Source organism: Podarcis raffonei, chromosome 9 (genome assembly GCF_027172205.1).
Source record: "Podarcis raffonei isolate rPodRaf1 chromosome 9, rPodRaf1.pri, whole genome shotgun sequence".
In the NCBI taxonomy this organism is placed as follows: domain Eukaryota; kingdom Metazoa; phylum Chordata; class Lepidosauria; order Squamata; family Lacertidae; genus Podarcis; species Podarcis raffonei.
The window spans coordinates 71,470,448-71,477,721 of NC_070610.1; positions in this window are offsets into that span (position 1 = coordinate 71,470,448).

The window sequence follows — 7,274 nt, forward strand, 5'->3', positions numbered from 1 at the left end:
CTTTTCTAACGTGAAAATGACACAGTGCATTAATGCTACACACAGAGATAATTAAGATATAATATCAGTATTGTGAGTTAACCAGTCTCATACAACCAACATATTTTAGTCTAATTAATGCACAAAGGGGTTAACACCATAGAGTAAGCTGTCCTGACAGGCTTAGCTCCCCTTGGGAGGGACTAGATGATGAAGCTTCCAATCTACCAGAGAAGCTCAATGTGTGAGGAGGTCAGAGCTGGTTGCTGCAGCTCAGACTGAATGGGTCTTAAAAGTCACTCTTGAGCTCCTAGACCAATAATTTAGGAACTTTCACCACTGATGCTCAGCCAAGTTTTACTGCGTGTGTAACTTTTTCTAAATGTTGTATAGATATGCACATGAACTTGACCTTTGGAGAGTGTGTAAGTAAAGTATTTTAAACTTACCAAATATGTAGTCTTTTTCTATGCGGGGGAAGAGGGGAATTTTTTTGAAAGAACTCACAAGGGTTTTAAGGCTTTAATAGCCTCTATCTCCACACTTTACTTTGCTGCATGTTTCGTGTTTTTAAATCTATGCTGGAGTTTTCTCACCAAAAGCACTTGCCCCAAATCTGGATCATGCCATTCAGAGAATTATCCTTTTTATATATCTGTATTTTTCATTGGCACTAACAAATATCAGGTATAATATATAAAAACACATATTACAGATGATTGTTCTGCAAAAACATGCATATGGGGGAAACCCAGTCAGATGGGTGGGGTATAAATAATAAATTATTATTATTATTATTATTATATTTGTTCAAAATTCCACGGAGATGTGAATATGAGGAGACACTGGCGCTAAATTATTGGTGAATTTTCATGGGGACTTAAAAAAAAAAAAGAAATCACAAGCTGATGTGGAAATGTGGAGATCTTAATTTAAGCCTGGAAAAATAAGAAACTGAGAGGAAACTGAAACTGACAGATTCACACACCCCTAAGACAAACCTATCATGACTAGCAATTATTGCTGGCCTCATTCCCCATGACAGCCTCCCTTTAGGAATGAGGTGTGAAGCCTGATGCCCCATCATTTCTGTGCTTCTGGTGCATGCTGAAAACCTTTCTCTCCAAACAGGGTGAATGGGCATGGGGACCGTGCATTAGAGAACACCAGCCTATACCCCCCTATTGCTCAGCACCAGCCACTGGAGCAAGCACAGATTGCTGTTACTATGGCTTTTTGCTGGAGTCTTTCAGGCACTGCCCTGGATCGGTCCCAGAAAAATATCTTTAAACGAACTATAAGGGCAGTGGCAACTAAAAACGATCTAAACTCTATGTACACATCTACATGCGCCCCATTATATTTTAAACTTAGAGAGGCCTGTGAACATTCATCTTATTTTAATGAATTGACTTTTGTACAACTTTGGAAAACTTTTACAGAGTTATGATTAAATACAATAAACTCTGCTTATAGACGTGGGAGACACAGAGGCATACCAACAAATGAAAATGTTTACATTGGGGGATGTCCTGAAGTAGAGGGCCTTATGCATTATATCTTGCTCTGCCCCTTATATAATGAAGCAAGAGAAAGACTTTTAGCACCTATAATCACAAGGTCCCCTGGCCAGAACCCCTCTGACATGATTTTATATCTCTTCGCAGACACAGATAAGTATGTGATCTGGTATGTAGCACTCTTTGCAACTGCCGCTAGGAAAATTAGAGCAAATTATATAGCCAAGGTAGCCACCAACTGTAAAGGAGATGGATTTATTTGACCCTGTCTACATCAAGCTATGTATGTATGGGATGCGGGGGCGCTGTGGGTAAAACCTCAGTGCCTAGGACTTGCTGATCGCTTGGTCGGTGGTTCGAATCCCCGCGGCGGGGTGCGCTCCCGTCGTTCGGTCCCAGCGCCTGCCAACCTAGCAATTCGAAAGCACCCCCGGGTGCAAGTAGATAAATAGAGACCGCTTACCAGCAGGAAGGTAAACGGCGTTCCGTGTGCTGCGCTGGCTCACCAGATGCAGCTTGTCACGCTGGCCACGTGACCCGGAAGTGTCTGCGGACAGTGCTGGCTCCCAGCCTATAGAGAGATGAGCGCACAACCCTAGAGTCTGGCAAGACTGGCCCGAACGGGCAGGGGTACCTTTACCTTTACTTACATCAAGCTATATTCTGTCTTCATCACCAAACTCCGAATATAATTGCACATTGTATCAATTAACATTATTTCTTAATATATTAGTGGCCATGTGATAATTTTAGCTTATAAATTTTATTTTTTAATGTCTTAACTTGTATATTAAGGTACTTTTATAGATCTGTTTAGAGTAGGTAATGTCTTGATAATATAACTGTTTTAAGTTTTTTGTATCAATCCAGTATATTTTCTTTTAATTGTTGAATGTTTCTGTGTACATTGCGGCACCCTTTGGCTATGTGCAATAAAACTGCCTGCCTGCCCTGGATCTGTCATTTACTCTGCCTGAAGGCTCCATCCAGGTAACATAACTTGGGAAATCAAAAACTGGCAATCTGCTCCTGGGCATTTGTGAATTCTTGTCTTCAAATCCAGGAGCTGAACCTACAAGCTGTGATAGACAGGGCAGAATCTCTTGCCACTCGGGGTACTGTAAGAGCTGGAGGAGAAGAGCTATAGCAGAGCACTTGCTTTGCATGGATGCAGAAGGTCTCAGGGCATCCTCTGAGATTCCCAGCTGAAAGGACCTCTGGCAGCAGAGCTGAGAAACAGAGACATCTCCTTAAGACGCCAAAGAACTGCTGTCAGCCAGGCTAGATCAGTCCTGCAACCACAAATGTTACAAACCCACTCTCTGATACATGTATGGATAAACCCTTTGACCCTGAACAGCAGATGAGCTCTATTCTGAAACCTTGTGAAAAAATAATAATAAACCAAGATAAATGACAATACAATTGTGGGGGGTTTTTTTGAGTGTTTTTATTAAAAATTCCAGCATAACAATTTTAACAGACATACATAATCCACATTATTCCCCACCTCATTTCCCCCCTCCCCCCCTAAAAAAGAAAAGAAAAAACCCTCCCCCCCTCGACTTCCTTCAGTTCCTTTCTCTGGTTTCTCAGTACATAATTTTGTCTGCATGTTATAAAATTGTAATGATCCTCAATTTATCTGTCTGTATATTACCAATAAAGAGTTTGTGAATGTTTATTCAAATCCTGCAAGGGAGTCCAGTTCATTTTTTTGTTTCTTCAAGTACTTTGTAAAAGGTTCCCATTCATCTTTAAAGTCACAGTTATGCTTGTCACATAGTTTGTGTGTCAATTTTGCCAATTCCGCATAGTCCATCAATTTCTCTTGCCACAGTTCTTTAGTCGGGGTTTCCTCATTCTTCCATCCTTGTGCTGTTAAGACTCTTGCCACCATTGTCACATACATGAAAATGTTTTTTTAATTTCTTTGGCAGGTCTTTCCCCACAATCCCTAACAAGAAAGCTTCAAGCTTTTTCACAAATGTTAAATGGAACACTTTCTTCAACTCATTAAACTGACAATACAATTGAATGTGTGGTGCTCTGATTCCAGCTGTCTTGGTTGACTTGCTCTGGGTTCAGGGGAGATGAATGCATGGGGTGGGAAAGCAATGTGCAAGCACTATGGCCAATGTGTAGGGACGGTGGGAACTGCAGGACAACAAAATTTGCAGGGCCACAGGTCCCCCCACTCTCGCTATTCTGCACTAGATGGTCTTGATACTGTATAAGGTTGCATATGCACACACAAACACACACCCCAAGAGCTCCACAGCTTCTAACGAAAGGCAAGCAAGTGGAGTGAGTGAGCCCAGCTTTTTAAATAAAACATTTGCATGTACAATGCAGAGCTAATCTCCTCCTGAGACAAAGGTTGAAGTCTAGTCTGCCAGATATCATGGTGCTTATATAACACATCGCAAACATCCAATGCAGATAACCAGACAGGCAGAAGGAGGGCTGATCCCATTACAAATATCCTATTCAGTCCCCTGACATAGGGATCTCTTGATATATTTCAGGGGACATTCTAGCTGTGTCCTATTGTAATGTACACCTTCCTGTCCATCGTGGGTTGTGAATGTGGCAAGAGCAAGGGACAGAGGCAAGGGACCTTAGGCTGAATTTGTTTGCACATTTTTTAGAAATAGGGAATGATGAGCTCATCCTTGCCTAGCTCTGTTTCATGAAAAATACTTTCTGGGGTGAACCAGACGCTTCTAGAAGTATTTTACAGTCTGGTTTTCTTTAGCAGTTTTCTTTAGTGTGAGGGAGAGGGAGACCTCTTGCACCTCAAGGTCCGCATTATCTTCTAGACAACCTTCTGGGAGGGGCACATTCCTGTGGTGGGTGGGGCCAGAGACAAAATGGACTGTGCATCCAACCTAAATTTTACCTTTTATATGAGTTGGCTAGCTTTTCTTATTTTCTTTAAAAATCAAGTCTTCACCCAAAGGCTTTATTAATTCCTCTTCCACCACAGCCTGTTATTTCTTGACCCCCTCTCAATTTTCATCCTTTCACCCCTAATCACAGTCATTTCTTTTGCCTCACCTCCCTAGAAGACCCCCTCATACTTTCATCTCTCCCCTGGTCCCTGCCATTACTTGACCCTTCCTCAAATCCCCACTCAGCTCATTGGGTGACCTTGGGCCAGCCCCTCGCTCTCAGATGAACCCACCTCACAGGGTCGTTGTGATGATACAATGGACAGGAGGGGAAGTATTGAGCTCTGGAGGAAAGGTAGGATATAAATGTAAACAACAAAAGAAAATGCTAGGGGGGCTTCAAATCTTCACTCTGCATTCTGTGACAGGACTGCTTCTCACCTGTTTCAAAGAGGGAGATTGCTGTACTTTGTTTCCCAACCCAGTCATTCATCCATGGGGTTTCAAACCTCCATCACAGTCTGTGCATTCTGTGAATTCTCCTTACATCCAGAATTGACTGAACAAGCTCAGTTGGGGAAAGTGCCTGGATTTCGCTTTAATCAGAGCAAATGGGACCTTTTGTGTTCATCCTTTATGTAAGAGCTCACCCCTCGGTCAAGCCACCACTTGACCTTTTTCAATAAAACTTAGCAGGTCGAGGCTATTAAAAACTTTCATCGCAAGACATCTCCCATAGCTCTTAAACAATCTCTTTTCTTCTTTTCACAGGTCAAAAGGTCTTTAAAAAAAACCAACCCTTGTGAGACACGACGAGGTATTATGGGTAAACTGGGCAAGGGTTAATGATGGTAAGGATGGCCCTTTAAAATAGGGCTGATTCAAGGAAATTGGTGCTTGACCTGAGTTGGGTCAAGATAACTCTAGATCATCCTGGGTTAGTTTGGGCCACCCAGAATGATCCAGGACTGCCAGAGTGTTGGGTGAGAAGACTGTAGGGGTCTGCTATCAGTCAGCTGATGCCACCATGACAGCTGACACCATCATGACCCGCCTACCCATCAAAGCTGGTCCGTGCAGGGAGACAAAGGTCTGACTCCCTTGGCCAAAAGTCGGCCACCCCTAGGCCACCCATGACTTATAGGGAAGAGCAGAATAACCTAGATGCTCATATAAGCAAGCAGTTGGGAGATCAGACTGGGAACTCACGGTTTTGTATACAGCTGCCACACGTGGTGAAGCATCTTCCTAGCTAGAAAAGGTGTCCCAGCTACAGGAGTGAATCTGACTTAGCCAAGCTGACCATTTGCTGTTCTGAGTGTTTATTATTTTATCATTTCATCACTTTCACAAAGGAAAGGGCAACAAAGTGTTCCTGTTCAGGATGGGACCTAGGCTGAGCAATGATAGCCCTTAGCCATGGAGAATTTCAAGGGAAGCCCAGCGAATAAAGGTGTGTTCCAAAGCCATGGGAACATAGGAAGCTGCCTTATACTGAGTCAGACAATTGGTCCATCTATTTTTTAAAAAAATAATTTTTATTAACAGGCCAATCACATCATATTGTTCAAATCACATTAGTTCCAAATTATACAGCCAAATTTTAATTTTTTGGGGGGGTACCCATATATCAAGCTCCACACGTGTCCAAAATTCCGGCTAAGTCCAGACTTCACTTATTTTACTGCATTAATTAATCAATCAGTCCTATCCAGTTCAGTCCAGATAGTTCTTTATATATTTTCTTCATCTTGTTGTTGTCGTACATTCCTTTCTTTGCGATCTCTGATGATTCTCATAAGCAGAATGAAAACTGGTTTCTCTGTGTGGGATTAGTCCAGGACAGCCCTGTTCAACACCTCCGTAAACAAAATTAATCTTCATTGTCTTTTATTTTTCCAGGCTAGCCGAATAAATCAAATAGATCAAGGGGCTCTGTCAGATCAAACTTCAGTTTCGTACTCCTTCTCTTTCCAGCATTCCTGATTCTCCTCCCCCATCTCTCTTTTCTTTTCTCCGGCAGCCTGTCATGGCGAGACGCCATTTTTTTACTGCGTCATAAAAATTCCTCAGCGTCCACCGATCTTATTTTCCACCTCCCACACAGTCTTAAACTTCTGCTTCTTAAAAAAGACGCAACGATCTTGTTTCTTTCTGGAGTGGAGGGTTATTTTTGTCACATCATATAAAGAAAAAAAAAGAGTTTTTCCTCCACCCCCCCTTCGTTCCAAACATACAGTCTCTTGGTGATGACATATCAAAAGATTTACTTATCCATCCGTCGCTTTCAGTCGCAGAGATCCATTATTCAGCAGCCTTATCTGTCGAGCTTTGCTTGATATAATAATAATAATAATAATAATAATAATAATAATAATAATAATAATAATATCTTTATTGTCATTGCCCCCTCTCAGGGACAACGAAATTACTTGACTGCTCCATAAAAACACTAATTAAAACAATACAGTATAGTACAGCAAGGAAGATTAGATGACTTTCAAAGTCCAGGCTTCCCATTCAGGGCTGAGATCGCTCTGGAGAAGAAGCTGTTCTTAAGACGGCTCGTTCTTGTCTTCATCGTCCTGTATCTCCGTCCCGACGGCAGGAGCTCGATATATGTGCTTCAGCTTCATTTCCAATCATCTGTTTCCAATTATAATTCCGGGCTGAAGCAACCAGCACGCGCTAATCGGAATCGGCGTCAGGAAGAGCTGACCTCACCGAGGGCTCGTGCCAAGTGTTCTGCACCCCCATCTCTCGGATCAGGGGGTGCATTGTGAACACCGCTGGCCAGGCAGCACCCCACCACATCCTGGTGGGGAGGGAAGGCTGCCTACTTCCCATAGCAGCGCCTAAACTACCTCATGTGGGTCAGAGA